At 37.6% G+C, this 17,102-nt stretch overlaps 1 long non-coding RNA gene across 1 annotated transcript in view; it reads left to right on the top strand.

Annotated features, from left to right (window-relative positions):
- LOC120522153 overlaps positions 1–17,102 on the top strand; it is a 70,962-nt gene that overhangs the window by 30,602 nt on the left and 23,258 nt on the right. The window contains exon 2 of the long non-coding RNA XR_005632300.1: positions 4,268–4,397. This is a non-coding gene — a long non-coding RNA (uncharacterized LOC120522153). The remainder of the gene's footprint in view (positions 1–4,267; positions 4,398–17,102) is intronic.

The raw sequence follows: 17,102 nt of genomic DNA, 5'->3' as shown, positions 1-17,102 counted from the left end.
GTGCTACTGAGATGGTCATCCTTTGAACAGGTTCTCTCATCTCAGCAGAAGACTTCTGAAGCTCTGTTAGGCTGGAGTTATACTTCACACGCACGCTCCTGCTACGCAAGCATTGTAGTGTTTATACTTGCGCCAGCACTTTACGTAAATCTGGAGGAATCCACCAGGTGGCAGTGCAAGATATTATCACGGTGAGGACATGTTCGCTTCTCTGTGTTGTGAATTGCCTAGAACACCTATTAAATTCCGATGACACCTTACAGCAATATCTCTGACAAAGGATGTTTATTGATTAAATCCATCAATCCAGGGATGTGTCCATTCCAGCAAGCATTGGGCACAAGTGATAAACAATCCCTGGACGAGGCCTCAGCTCATCGCAAGGTGAATACAAGCACACACATACACTAGCGTCATTTTACGGCACCAAATCCCCAAATCTGCATATCTTTGGAAGGAAACCAGAGCACAGTGTAGAATCCAAGCAGGGAATAGCAGCAACATGACTCCCTCTTGAGACAGCAGTCTACCGCTCCGCCATCGTGTCACTCCCATGTGTGTAATTATTAACAGTATTCATTATTTAAACAAAATTATATTTAAAATGGAACATACACACTTTAATGCATTTCATCATGAAAGTGATATTAAGTATAATTCTAAAGATTCTAAACGTGTAGAGAGTTGGAATATCATACATTTAATTTGTTCTGTGTGGTGATCTATTGCTGCTTTCGCTGCTGTCAGGTCCAAGAAGCTCGTAGCGATTAAAAACTGGGATGATGTTTACGATGGTCTGCTTTAATGATAAACTAAACTATGAGGTTAAAGTGGACTTTTCAAGATTAAAGACGAAATTTCCACTTTAATCACAAAATACACGCTTTTACCGTGTCCTTTATTTTTTCTCAGTGGCTTAAATGCAGTGCTATACATTATGTTGCTGTTGTGAAGTTGCAAAAAAGATGGCACAAAAGATGGTATTTGAGACTTTTAAAATGTATTGTGTCATTACGATCGGAATATGCGCGCTTGAATATAAAAGCACCACGAATGCATCTGTATGTCGGCATTTTGCTTCACCACATCGAACCATTCATCAAACAGCGGCACGCATCGATCCTCGTGGGATCTGCATAGAGGCGTTCTGTCACATGTAGATAATAAACAGAGACTCTGACATCACATTCCAACTTTTAGCACACTGTGCCCCCAACTTTGCTGGTACTGCAACTCGCGCAGCGTCCGTTAATTTCTGAGGACCTGCTCAGAGGGCGCATGAAATGAACACTGGGAACGCGTGGCAGCCATGATGCTGGGCGTCGCATTCTGAGCGTGTAGTAGTATAAACTGGCCCTTAAAGTGACCACTGGGCTCTTGGTCTCCTCCTGACTATGGCCCTTCTTACCTGGTTTCTCAGTTTGGGCATACCACCAACTTTAGGAAGAGTCCTGGTGGTTTCAAACATCTTCCACTTTACAGTTATTGAGGCCACTCTAATTCTGGGAACACTTAAAACGTTTGAAATGGTTTTACACCCTTGCTGTGATCTATGCTTTATTTTGATAATCAAAGTTTCCATGACTATAATACACCCCACCCATCTAAACTTGCCAGTTTACTATTATTAAAAAGATGCACATTGCAATTACTGTCTGCATAAGGTGGTTTATAGCACACTGTTAAAATACAGTCACTATAAGGAATGCTTTCCTGGCAAATCCAGATGTCCTTACTATGATATGTCTCATCATCCAATTGACAAAGACTTACATTTAAATTCTGTTTTACATAAATGGCATCCCCAACTTTTCTTTTTGTTTATAGTTCATAAAATGTGTGACCATCGATGTTATACTCTTCTCTGTATTTATCCAGATATCAGTTATTGTTGTAATATCATAACTATGCTCAGCTGCAAACAACTCTAACTCACTTCTTTCATTTTCTGGAAATTGAGTTACAATGCATATTTGTCGCTTCAGTAATGGTTGTCGCTTCATGGGGAGTTCTAAACCAGACCTGTCCTAAACTCCCAATCCCAGCACATGCTCACAATCTGCTACTCAATGCCACATAAACCTATACCGTTCTATCCTATACCAAAATATTGTCACTCATTAAGCCTTCTAATCTCTGTGATCGTACCTGGACTGCTGTGTGGCACAGGAAGAATTCTGGAAACTATTACCTTGTCAGTTCTGTTCCTCAGTTTGGCACTTAACCCCTAAAATTTTCACTGTAGAAGTGATAGCCTATGATTATGTGTGTCACTTGTTCCACTTCTGTTCTGTCCAGGAGCCTTTCCACCCTTCCAGGAAGATCTCCCACCTGCTGACCTGGAATATAACACATCGTACAAGACTCTTTATCTTTGGAGCATCTCAATCTCCTCAATTATCACAACCTCTCTCAGGTGTTGTTGTGCTCCTTAAACCTTTCTACCACAGTCCAGCTCTGCTGATGATGAAAAAGGTTTAACATTTCCAGCTCTGGGGTTAATGCCCTTGATTAGCATGCTCCCTATGGCTAACTGTGTCCCACCATATCTACCTCTCTTGTCTGAATGCATGTTATCTCCCTGAAGGACATGTGGGCCTGGTCTACCAGTTCTCTACTAATAATGTAGGCTAGTCACCTCCTCCTCTAAGTGATCTTGAGGTTCTGGATTAGCTGGCCTGTCCAGCAGATGTAGCCTTCAAGGAGGCCTGATTCATCTAACCATCTAAAACTCCACCATCAAACATTACTTGCATTGTATTGACCTTATTTTTAAAATTTCAGTTACTGAACTGATCACCCACTTTTATAAAATTGAAATAACTTAAATAATTAAAATTAAGAAATTAATATCAAATCAAAGAACCTACTACACTTATTTAACACCTGATAGACTCTTAAACTCTTGTAATACTTTCATTCCTCTACTGCCTGCTGTGTGTTTCCTTAAAGTTAATAAAATATTCTTTTCCCTGCTTACATCTCCAGCTGACTGTTTTCCTAACTTTGCAGCCCTCTTATTCCTTCCATACGTTTAAGTTCATTTTATGATAAAGAATTTCAGGCACTAGCAAAAATACATTACTAGTCAAAAGCTTTTAGAAGACCTCAGTTTTTCTAGTTGTGCTTCAGATTTAATCAGCTAAAATGTAATGAATGACCTAAAATGGTGAAAAGTTAAGCAGTAAACAACCAGAGGTTTAACTTTAAAGTTTAGGTTAGCAAAACTGGAAAAAAGGATATTTCAGAATATTACAGGCAGGCCTTCTTCAGGAATAACTAATAGGTTACAACTTACACATGTCCTGCAGCAATTAAAGTAAATTAAGCCTTACAAGTTGAAGCAAAAATTTTACAGGTGTCCCAACTTCTGTTGATTACTTAAAAACTCTGTCTTAAAGCAGAATATCTGTAGGTTATAACATGTTAGTTGTTCCCTGAAGAAGGCCCATTTGCATATTCTGAAATTTTATGCTTTTTCAGTTTTTGCTAACCTAAACTATTTTAGGTCATCCATTTCACTTCAGCTGATTAAATTTAAAGTAAAACTGGAAAACTGAGGTGTTCTAAATCTATTTACTGGTAGTATTGCTTGAGGTAATAAAACATATAAGTTGTTATTTGAAATGTTCAGTGAAATGTCAAGCAAAATGACCCCTTTTATTGGCTAACTAAAAAGATTACAATATGTAAGCTTTCGAGGCAACTCAGGCCCCTTCTTCAGGCAAGATGTAATCAAATGTTCAGTGAAATTGGGTATTATATTTTAAAAAAACATAGGCATTGTAATAGCACTAGCAGCAAATATGATTTTTAAAATAAATGTAAGTTCAAAACAAACACCTCTTTCAAGTCTACAGCAAATGTACAAGAGGGTAAATATCATACAGGAGGACCCTCACATATTCTTGTGGTACACTGGGGAACTTTGGGGAAATAAAGGTTGAGAACCACTGCCTTAGATTATTATGTTATTATTAATATAACTAATATTATATATTATTAATTAATATAATATTGTTAAACTCTTTGTGTGTAATGTTCTCCTGAAAATCAACATTAATGAAACATATAAATGCTTTTAATAAATGGAAATAAAAATAAAATTAAATTCTGGTTAATTCAGATGATGCATGGTTTGGATGTTTATATTCTTATTAGTAGTGTTATTTTGATTTCAAATGTTATGGTTCTTTTTGAATTTTACATTTTTATGTGTGTACTTCATTGACTTTTCTATGTATTTTTTCTTTGTGTATATTTTCAGAATTTACATAATATTGGGCAGAAATTTTTAAAGTCATTGCCTTAATTCGTCGACTAACTGGCTGTCATGTATTGGCCCAGGCTTTATATCAGATTGTGTGCAAAATGAACTACTGAGTAAATCACAAAAGGTAATGTATCTTTATTTTTCTTTGTTTGCTATATTTATTTGTAAAATAAATTAATTTATAATTGAAAGAAAAATTATAAATAGTCTGTTGGATAATAAATGTTTTCAAATAACAATTAGGTTTTCTAAGAAATATTACCAAAATGTTTCTGTAAAATGATACACAATAAATGTATAAATGAAATTATACTAAAGAAAGTACTTCAAATGTTTCGAAAGTCTATAGCTTTGTTTTTTATATTGGTTAACAGATAATAAATATTGCATGAATTATGTACAGTACCCTGCAGCATCACACTTATACTAACTGCCATCTTGTAGATTGATAAAAGTAAGCACTTACAAAGTTAAATTAAAGGAGTATTCCCTTAGTCTCTGGACAGTGCTTAGTGCTGTTGACCAACTGGTTTCAATAGAATCTGCTGACCCATCTTACAGTCTCTTGAGAGGCATATAACACTCTTAATGTACCAAAGTCAGGTCACGTTATTAATGTAATGTAATTAATGTAATTTCTCAGCTCACAACCTGCCTTAGTGAAATTAAAACCTGGATGGAGCAGAACTCTTTAAAATTAAATTGCAACAAAACTGAACTCCTGCAAATTGGGACTAAAGTCCAACTTAATAAAATGAGCTCTTTCCCAGTCCATCTTGGCGGTGATCTCATCAGACCTGCTCTACTGCAAAGAATCTTAGCGTCATTTTTGATTCCTCTCTCTCTTATTCCACCCACATAAAATCACATTAAGAAACTTTCTTACTTTCACCTCTGTAACATATCCCGTGTTCGCTCCTTCCTCTCCTTTCTAATGTTGAGAAACTTGTCCATTCTTTTATCACATCCTGCATCAATTATTGTAACTCACTGCTGGCAGGTGCCCCATCTAATCTTATATCACAGCTCCAGCTTATTCAAAACTCGGCAGCAAGAGTCCTTACTCGAACCAGCAGCAGCGAGCACATCACACCCATCCTGTTCCGTCTTCACTGGCTCCTGTGTCTTACAGAATCGAATATAAAATCCTACTAATAACCTACAAAGCCTTAAAAAACCTTGCGTCAAACTACATCAGTGACCTTCTCCATCACTATGTGCCTGCCCGCCCACTAAGGTCCTCTGATTCTGGCAATCTTGTTGTACCCCACACTAATCTACACTCCATGGGTGACAGGGCCTTTAGCTGTATAGCACCCAGACTCTGGAATGACCTACCAAAATTAATCAGCTGACTCCATGAATTCTTTTAAAAATCTCCTCAAAACTCATCTGTTCAGGAAGGCTTTTAGCTCTACTTGACTTTATTCCCCTTCTCTCAGTTTACCTCTATGTCAAGATGCTCATGTAACCTGTGTGTGTGTGTGCTAGGCCATCAATTATATTGTCTGTTAGGCTTTTCTCTGAATTTACTTCCTTAATCTTATTTATTTATTTATTTGGTTTGTACAATGATATATACTGTATACCCAGCCATTCTTTCTTATATTCTGTAAGTGCCTTGAGCATGGGAAAGGTGCTATATAAATAAAATGTATTATTATTATCATTATTAATTGAAGTAGTTTTCAGACATCACTCTGTTATCAGTCATACTGGCAGAGTAAATGACACTTTCTTGTCTCAGGGCTCAGAAGCTGAAGACAATAAAATAAATAAAATGTGATATCTTTCACACAATAAATTAATGATTTATTTAAGAGATGAGGAATGTCAAAGAAATGTCTAAACCATAAGGAGTAATGTGGTGTTTGCTTTCTTTGTCATTATTTTTAACAATTTTAAGCCCTTGGATTCATTAAATTCTTATACCACTTCATATCCATCCATCCATCCATCAATTTTCCAACCCGTTGAATCCAACACAGGGTCACGGGGCTGCTGGAGCCAATCCCAGCCAACACAGGGCCAACACAGGGCTAAGGCAGGAACCAATCCCGGCAGGCCAACCCACCGCAGCCACTTCATATCTGTAAACAAATTAAAAAATACTCTAAAATTGTTTCTGTAAATTATTGTTAGCCGAATGATGTAGTAATGTCATATAACTTTAATCCATGAAGAGAACAAGTGGGTTGAAAGGTCTTTCATTATTTTAAAAGTAATTTGTAAAATCATTTATTTCAATACATACATTTATGCATTTCCTAGAGATCTACAGTAGAACATACAAACAGCAACATACACAGGCGTACCCTAGATAGGTATATTAGCAGGTCACTAGCCTTTGGCGTTCAAAACCCAACGAACGCAAGGAAACCGCTTCTAGTTCGTTTTCTGCGCGTTTATTTTACGCTTCGGAGGACCGATATATATAAGTTTACATGTTGTATATGAAAAATATTAATATTTTTATGTTTTCATATACAACATATATATTTTCATATTGCTTATTTTATTTATTGTCTCATGTAATTTGTAAACCATGAACCTATTAATTTATGTTCTAATATAATATTTGATAACGATTATCTAGGGGCAATCCGGGGCATTTCAGTGCATAACACCGGTGTAAGCGCACACTCGACTACTGTTTCCTTACCTCAAAGTGACAAGTAGTCTCTCTTCGCTAACACCAAGTCGCATATTGGTTGATCGGCGTGCAATGTGGCATTGCACCAGCTGCAGCAGACAATCAAAAGTGGAAACCGACATCCGACAGTAATTAAAAAACTTGCGCGGAAATTTTCGCATTTCTTCATAAAGCACAAAAAAACTTCCTTTAACCCGACGTTGTGCAGTCAGAGGATGAACCCAGTAGCGGCGGCGATTTTTCTCTCCCTACGTCGCCGTATTACGAGTATTTTTAAAACAAGAAGATTAATATCTAACATAGCAAAATGGTCCATATTGAAAGGAGGCACCTCAAATAAAACGACAAGGGCTTTCATATCCAGTTCCCGACACTGCCTCCACAGGTTAACACACAAACTACAATTTGGGCTGCAGGCTGGCGTTAGACAGAGACAAACGAACGCCGGTGTAGAAGTCAATCGATCGCCACCACAAATGCAACATAAACGTCTAGGACGTTCAGAGCAAATTCGTTTATCCAAAAACTTAACGCCCGTGTGAACAAGGCCTAACTCACATGCACCAACACATTTGCTATATCAGTTCAATTTAAATTTGACAACTGACCACACATTGTGTCTCAAGCCTGCTCACCAAAACAGAGTTCATAATGTCTGAACACAACAACATGTAGAAAAGGTCTCAAACAACAATAAAATAAAATACAAATCTGTAAAAAATATTGTAAACAGTATCTTGTAACAGTATCTTGCTCAAAATCTTGAAAACCATGATTGTTGTAATGGTCCTTCCAGGGCTTTTTCTCTGACTCATGTTTTTTCCATTTACTTAACCCTTTTGTTATCAAATTTGATTTTGTATATTTTGCTATTAATTATATTAATAGTGATGTTCTGTCTGGGCATGGTGGCGTAGTGGTAGCGCTGCTGCCTCGCAATAAGGAGATCTGGGTTTACTTCCCGTGTCCTCCCTACATGGAGTTTGCATGTTCTCCCTGTGTCTGTGTGGTTTTCCTCCGGTTTCCTCCACAGTCCAAAGACATGCAGGTTAGGTGGACTGGCGATTCTAAATTGTCCCTAGTGTGTGCTTGGTGTGTGGGGGGGTATGTCCCATGTGGGTTGGGCCTACCCAGGATTGGTTCCTGCCTTGTGCCCTGTGCTGGCTGGAATTGGCTCCAGCAGACCCCTTGACCCTGTGTTTGGATTCAGCGGGTTGGAAATGGATGGGATAGATGGATGTTCTGTCTGTGTTATATTTATGTTAAAACTGCATTGTTTATTAATTATTTTGATATTTTGTATTACATTAAGAATATATGCAGTTTTATATGTTGTTTTTGGCCCTTGATTGTGCAGTTAGGAGAATGTACCCAGCAGGTTCTCACAGCAACTTCAGCATTAATTTAGTGAGATTCCTCTGTGTTTGATTTATGCTTTTGATTTTTGGATTCCCTGGCTTTGCCCCTGCATTTTTTTGTGTTAATGTCTTCTGTTTTTACATTATTTGAATTTGTTTGTCTTGCCTTTCGCTGTTCCCTTCTTCTTTAATAAACTGTTAAATTGTGTTTGCTTGACCGAGTTCAACCTATTTGTTATTGTGGACATTTGAATGTGTTTTGAACTTTAAATGACTTGGCTCAATTTTGTGCCTGTGCAGACCAGAAAGCCTGCCCCATTATGTTGAGTTTATGTTGCCTGTGGAGCAGTAAATCTAGTGGGCCAAGTCCCAATTTTGTGTGGGATTTTAGAGTCCTGTTCCTTTATTGTGCTTCATTTTTAGCAGAAATCACAACTGCGACCAGCAAAGGTATCTCTCCATAGATAATAACTGTTACTATCAGTTTTGGAACCTCTTTTTGGACTTTATATACATTGTTTACTTTGTCTTTGCAATTGTTGACACAATTTTTTTCATTGTTTTGATTATGCCATTTTGTGTTGTGTTTGTTTGATAGTCACCACCAATTTTTGGAACTGCTTGTGATTGTTTATGGTGTGCCATCATGTCTCGCCTATGGAAGGTGGTGGTGCACAGTTCCTGGTATTAATGCATAGGTTTGAAGATACCTGTAAAATATTTTTGTCAAGTGTGTTTTGCATTAGGAGGCAGAGACAGGACATAAATCACGTAACCTGGGAGACATTTGATAATACCTAGAGTAGAAAATAAGTATCCAGCTATACAAAAGTAGTATCAAAAGGACATGCTTTGGTTGTATCAAAAGTTAAAAAATAATAATTAGTAAAGCTAAACTGTTGAGACAGAAATTATAGTCAACATACACAAGCAAAAGGTCCAAGCCATAACTAAAATTCCTTTACCAAAATAAATTCTTATAGTGATCGACACACAAAAATGTTCGTTCAGATGCAAGTTTCATGGAAACTAGAATGCCCATTCTACAGCAGTGTTGGTGGAGTAGTCATATCCAGTGCAAAAACTATTTTCCATACCATATGAAATTGAGACCATAATCTCAGCATTAATTGATTATGGTGTAACACAAAATTTTATAACCTTGCCCTTGATAGAGCAATTAAAAATCAATCCAGTACCTTTGAAGTTAAAACACGGATTTTACCAGCAGATTGGAAGCCTATTGATTCTGTCTGTTCAGGTTCCACCACATCATCCCTTACAGTTCGAATTAGTTTTCTAGGAACAATTACATTTTTGTCATACAATTAGCAATTCCCCAAATCATTTGTGTTTATCATGGCTGCAGAAGTACAATCCTTTAATTAATTGGACAAATAAATAAATCTCTCAGTGGAGTCCTTTTTGCTTTAAGAATTGTTTGAAAACCCTTCCCTTCTATATAGTGTGTAACACCATCTCTGTGTTTCCTTCATTTAGTAAACAGAAGGTGTTAGTACTGCCTCAACACCACAATCGTGACTGCTCCACTGAATTGTTCTCAGGAGCATGATTTGCCAAAAAGGAAAATATATGTGCTTTCAACACCAGAACAAGAGGCTATGGAGCAATATATTCATGATAATCTACAGAATATGTTTATAGTATCTTCTAATAGCCCTGTAGGCTGTGTTTTTCCTTATACAGAAAAATTATGGTGGACTGCATCATTATATTGATTACCGTGAGCTTAATAAACTAATAGTTAAGATAAGTTACCCTCTTCCCCTTATATCATACATACTACATCAGTTATGGGGTCTTTCATAGTCACAAAATTGGATCACAGGAGTGCCTATAACCTCATTCATTTCAACAAGGGAGATGAATAGAAGACTACATTTGATACTTTAGGCAGACATTATGAATGTAGGTCACACCCTGTAGATTAGCAAATGCCTTAGTAGTATTTCAGTTATTGTGGATAATGTTATTCTAGATTTATAAGTATATTTGTGCTGGTTTATATCGACTCTAGTGCTGGGCGGTCAACCGGTTCATACCAGAAACCATTTTTATTTTTGTTATGATTTGGATTTTTCTAATACCGCAACACTGGTTTAAATTGCCTAAATGACGTTCGGAACGTGGCGCAGCGGGAAACTGTTCAAGTGGGGATCCTTTTTCACTGCTACACCGCTAAATAGGTAGTGGTAGTGTAGGTATTGCGCGTGAAAATGGACAGAGAACATTCTAAAACTGAAGCTGTAGCTGACGCTACAGTTAAACATGATGACACAGAAGAACTTTAGCCAAAGAAAGGAGTCATGTCCGTTGCCTGGAGATGCTTTGGTTTTAAAGGTCGGATGTAGACCATTATGTTCAAATGTGTAAATACTGTTTCTATACTACTGGATAATACTGCAAGCCAAGTTGTACTTGTTTTATTTGTTTTCAATACAGTGTAATGTACCTGGGTACTGTGTAATAGTGTGACGACATGTTGACTTTATTCTAGACATTTCCACTTTAATCTCGACGCTTATGACGAGATTAAAGTCACATGTTGACTTTATTCTCGTAATTTGTCATTAAAGTAGGACATCGTAAACTAAACTTCATCGTAAAATTAATATTTAATTTACTAGATTTTCTCAAACCCCATCATAAGTTATATAGCACATTAAATGCTTTGTGTTAAACTTCTTAAACTGACTTCCTCTTGTACTAAGGAGGCGGCAGTGATCGCCACACAGAATACATTCACATCATAATATTCCTGCTCTCTGAACATTTAGAATGCCAAGATAAATACGTGATATAATTTTCATGATGGAATGCATTAAAGCATGCATTAATCATGTGGGGTCATGGCGGCATGGAGGTTGCACTGCTGCCTTGCAGCAAGGGGGTCTCGGGTGTTCCCTGCCTTGAATTTGCATGTTTTTTCTGGTGGGTTTACTCGGCGTTCTTCAGTTTCCTTTCGAAGTCACGTAGGATGTGGGGTTTTGTTCTGCTATATTAACCCTGCTAGTGTATGTTTTGCTCGTACTCACCCTGCGTGCTGTGCGGCCATGCTCAGGATTTCCTCCTGCCTTGCACACAATGCTTGCTGGGATGGGCACAACTTTGAATGGATGGCATAATTAAACATGTATAACGAAGATATTTTTAAAGTTCTGAACACTCCTTGGGCTAAGTTTATAACTAGTTTTAAATTCACAAAGACGTTTATCGTGTGGTGATTGGTTATGTGGAGAAAGAAAAAGGAAGGATAGGAACTGTGGTTTTGGTATGTCAGACAGACAGCACGTGTGCAATAAAGAAAGCCCACTCAGAACAACATCCATTGAATTCTGTGTTCGTGTCTCCAACCACCAGATCACAAACCCAACATTTACACGATATTTCAGTTAAACCCGTGCGATACCCATTCATACATCCAGTTTTTGGAGCCTCGTCACACCTTCCATAAAGTTCTCTACACTGAACGCATACACCTGGGGACCCTAACTGCGAGAGAGCAGCACTACCACAGTACTGTGCATGTTTAATACCTGCTTTAATGCATTTCATCATGAAAAGATATCAATTATTTATCTTAGCGTTCTAAATTTTCAGAGAGCAGGAATATCATGAAGTGAATGGATTCTGTATGGTGATTGCTGCCTGCTTAGTGCAGAGGAAGTTAGTTTAAGAAGCGTAGTGATTAACAACTTGGTCGGAGAACACTTAACACAAAGCATTTAATGTGCTGCATTAACTTATGACAGGGTTTGAGAAAATCTAGTAAATTAAACATTGATTTTAGGATGAAGTTTAGTTTACACATTCTACTTTAATTATAAAATAAATGGTGAGAATATAATAAAGTGGAAATGTCGACTTTAATCTGGACATAAGCATCAAAATTAAAGTGGAAATGTCAAGAATAAAGTCAACATGTCGACTTTATTCTCGACATATAGTTTGTTTTTCTTCCGTGTCCGTATTTGTTTTTCATCACCGTGGCCCTAATATGATTCTGTAGGGCTATACCACAAATAGCATTATAAATACAAGTTGCAGTTTCATTATTTATGTATATAGCTTAGCTTGAAGCAAGGTCCATATTAATGCAGTTTGCCTTAATGACGGTTCAGTTGGTAAAGGTGTCATCACCAAGTTGCACTTGTTTTATTTTATTTTAATTTGGTGAATACTGTGTAATGCACCTAGGCTTAAAGTAATAGTGCAACTATCAGTAATAATACTATTATTTATTTTATTATTATTATTTATAAGTTTAAATATTATGCAGCTTAATGATGGTAAAGTTGTTTAAAAAGTCACTTTAACGTGTCAGTGGACAGAGATTGTTAACATTAACGGAAAGTGTAGTTGGTTTACAAAAATTTTTACTATTTATTCCTTTTCTAAGACATTTTCAGTGCAATACAACTTTTGACACGCACCTCTGGATATTTTACTAAGTCTAAATGCCTCTTTGGATGGTTGAAAATATGTTGTTAAAATTATAGTTCAAATTTTTGCAAAATTTGTTCAATAAAAAGGTTCTATATTTTGACTGCATCTGTCATGCAATGTGATTCCTTCTCTTGCCACCCCTTGAAAACTATCACTTTATGGGGCCATGCAAACCTGTATTAATACTTGTGTGCACATTGAAATGTTTTTTGTACAATGTACAATCTCATGACAGTGGAATCGGTTATTCTTAGCCAGTCTACTGCAGTAATTGCAGTAGAAAATGTGGTTAACATCCACTCATGCACGGGAAAACAATACCGTTGAATACCGTGAAACTGGGATAATTTTGAAAAATACAGTGATATAGAATTTTGGTCATACCAACCACCCTAATAGACTCTATTTTATTCTTTTTCAAGGACTTAATCACACATATTACCCACACTAAGACTTTATAGACTTTCAAAACTAGACTTGATGTATTTTTAGAAGAATTAAATGGATAGGACTGGTGAGCTCTGTTGGGCTGAAAGGCCTGTTCTCGCCTAGATTGTTCTAATATTCTAATATTCACCATGTCTAAGTAGTTTTACATAGATAATAACAAAACCATTTTATCTAAAACTTCAAATATTTGAATTCCATAAGAAAAGATCCTGTTCCTGAGGTACATTATTTCCCTAATACAGTTGGGCTGGGCCAGAAAGGAAAAACAGTTGCAAAAATTTGTAGGATAAACCAACTGTTACAGGAGATTTATCAAGAGTTTTCACTCTTTAATATCATAATTCAATTTGTTAACCCAGAAACTAATTGTTTGAAGGGATGAACCTAATGCAGCTTTTGAATATGCAGATCATCTCTTTACCACATATTCCACATATTCAGTGCTTTGTCACCCTGATCCAGAATTATCCTTTACTCCGAGGCTGATATATCTACTGTAGATGTGGGCCCAGATTTATCTCAAAGATTCCTAGATACCAGATTGCTGCCACCCCGTGCATATATTTTGAAGAAACTAAATAAAACCTGCAAAATTGTCAGTAAATGAGAATTCCTGGCAATTACATTCACATTAGAAAAATGACATCATTATTTAGAGGAAATTTTAAATGTACCTGAAATTGGCTAAACAGTTAAATGTCCAACATGCCAGGTGGGTGCTTTTCTCTAGTCGTTTTAAGTTTTTAGTTTCATACAGGCATGGAAATAAGAATGGTAAAGTGGATGCCTTGTGACATTTATTTGAACCCAATGAATGCATAGTATTGAAGATCCAAAACCCATCCTTCCTAATAAGCAATTCTTAGGAACTTTGATCATGCCTCCAGAAGATGACTTAATGAATAACTTAGTGTGGCCTAGATCATTCTCAAAAGTACCTGCAGGAAGTTATTATGAACTTCAGAACCTCAATGGTCACATTGTTGAATTATGCTATTAAGCATGCGGATGACGCAGTGGTAGCACTGCTGCCTCGCAATAAGTAGATCATGGGTTTACATCCCAGGTCCTCCGTGTGGAAAGCACTTTGATTAATGAGAAAACACTATATAAATGTAAAGAATTATTATTCATTATGTTTGGACATCTGGAAAAACTCAAACTTTGAACATACTCTAATAGAATTTCTGGTAAGAAAATATGGCAACTGAGGTTAGAGATAACATCATTGTGTGCAAGGTTTGTTGCAGAGCTAGGTCATGACCTGATTACCTATAGGGTGATTACACGCCCCCTGTACCACTTTGACCTTGGGACCATGTCTTGATGGACTTTATTTCTAACTTACCGTTATCTAGGGGTTTCACCTATATCTTAGTAGTTGTTGATACATTCTCATAGTATGCTCATTTTATCCCAATAAAAGAGTTTCCATCTGCTAAGATGCTGTTAGGTGATTTCTTGAAAGGGTAATCATTTGACATTCTTTCCCTCTACTATCAGATCATGGTCCTTAATTCATATCTCCTTTTGGACATTGTTTTGTGAGAGTCTTGAATGTTTATTTAATTTAAAGACAGTATATACTGAAGGCATCAGACAAACAGAGAGGGTTAATAATGATTGATGTACTTTCAACAAGGACTGGATGAAATTTTGCCACTGGCTGAATTCTCCAGGAATGTTTCTCATTCACTTATCATTAAAAATATCCCTTTTTGAATGTCTTTGTGGCTTTTTGACTAGTTAATCTGTTTTCTTAAGTATCTTACCTGTTATTTTTTTTTTGCTTCTCATTTGGCCTTAACAAAGTGCTATAGATCTTACAGTATTGACCTATTTCTGATCCTGACTATGCTTCTTCTCCTGGGTTTTCCTTCAAAGAAAGCTCTGCTTCTAGGTCACCATCAGTACAGCATAATCCAGTTTTGTTTGGGATATAACAACACGCATTCACAAGAAGCAAGTTTAAAATCATCAGTCAGGTTAGCCAGCATGCCTTTTGATTGTGGGAGGAAATTGAAGAAACCCCACAGAGATAATGTACAAACGCTACATAAAGGCGTCTGTGCAAGTGAAGATTGGAGCTCAGGAATCTGGAGAAATAGGGAAGCCAAAGTAGTACTATCAGAAAGGAGCTGTCACGGGGTGATATGAATGATTGATGACCTTAAGACCTGCCCCAAAATGATTTATGAAATATGGAAATATTATATATGAAAATATGATTTATGAAATGTCCCTCACCCCTATGGGTGTGTGAGTGGTAATAATGGGTTGGACCACTGTCATAACTGATAATCTCTAAACCCTCCTTTTGCAATATGCTTTTGTAAACCGTGCCCTTAGCACGCCCATTAACAATTCCCATACCCATGAGGTATGCCTTTGTCTCTCTAACCGCCTATAGGGTTAGGGGAGAGGCATGTCGCTCTACCCAGCTGCGGCAGGAGACGCGAAAGAGTTCTTGTATAAAACTCTAGTCATTTACTGAAAAGCCATGACAAACAAAAGCAGATAGAATGGATGGTCTTGTGAATGCTCCAAAGAAAATTAAAACAAACAGGGTTTCCAGAATCCTTGAGCTATGAAACCATCGATTAAGCTCAGCTTAGTATGATTCTAATTGTGATTTGAGCCAGGTAGAAGTAAAAGAAATGCTCAGGGACATTGCATGGTGGTAGTTTCCAAAAGGAGCCTATCCTTCCTGAATATAAAGAGGACAGTTACTGAAGAGGGGATGGGTATCAAGAAAATGAGATAAAGGAACGAGTGAGTGAAATCCATTTTCTTTAAAACACTGGACTTTTTAAATCTCTTATTCCAAATATTGATGAGGCTATTCATCAAGGAAACTGTCTGACCAAATGAAAAGAATTAAAAGAAAATTGGAGCAATTGTTTTCAGAGGAGGAGATTTGCATGTTGAATAATTCATGCTCGGAGGAGGAGGAAGAAAATTGGAAAACACCCACCCCTAAGTAAGTGGAGATAAATACAGAGGTCTTTTTAATAGATTACATTAACCTAAAGCGATCTCAAATGTCTTCAACCAACTATCCTACCGCTGAGCTCCTCGAATCCGTTGATAGCTGGACCAGTCATCTCCCTGTTCTCTTGGACTCTGAGGTGTCAGAAGTTCTCCACACTTTGATGCGCTCCAAGAGCCGATCTACTATAGTGTGGAACAGACAGCCACCACTGCCTACCTGTTTTGGCCGACTAACCATCAAACCAACGTTTGCCTAATCTACTCCAGACCAAATGATGACCGCCAGTAACCTACAACCTAGCTACTCTGTTCCAGACCAGATGCTGACAGCCAATGAATGTGTTTTGGTCGGGTAACATCCAGCACCTCTCCGGCTATTCTCCTGATCAGGCATGTTGGTCTACGGAACAGATGGCACCTGCCGATTGCCTGTTTTGGCCTGATGATATCGCTCCCACCTCCACGCACTCTGATACTAAGAGCTCGCTTCAGACCAGCCTTCTCGGCCGGACCATCTTATGCCTTCAACTGACCAGATCTATTGAGCTGAGCCTCAGTTACCTACCCCTGATGATATGTATTGGTCGGACCATCTCCTGGAGAACCGCACAGTTCCTGATATTTTTGTACCTGCTGATGGTGTTCCGGAGAGTCTAACAGGGGCTGAGGAGATAGCCATTCAGGCTATGCAGCAAGAAGAGGCCGTTGACAAACTGGCAGAGGCTGTGGCCGCTTGGAAAATATCACCCAAGGATGCTGGATTATGAGGGTATGGACCTTGAACAAAATGACGGACCCCTGGGTGAAACATTTCGAAAAGATTTGAAAATGGTCAAGAGTTTGATTTTGGCTCTGCTGGATATAATAGTTGATCAGGACCTAAAAAGTACCTCTCAGGGGTGTTCAATAG

Source organism: Polypterus senegalus, unplaced genomic scaffold (genome assembly GCF_016835505.1).
Source record: "Polypterus senegalus isolate Bchr_013 unplaced genomic scaffold, ASM1683550v1 scaffold_1103, whole genome shotgun sequence".
Lineage (NCBI taxonomy): Eukaryota > Metazoa > Chordata > Cladistia > Polypteriformes > Polypteridae > Polypterus > Polypterus senegalus.
Note: the sequence above shows the minus strand (reverse complement) of the source record. Positions and strands in the feature narration are given on the sequence as shown.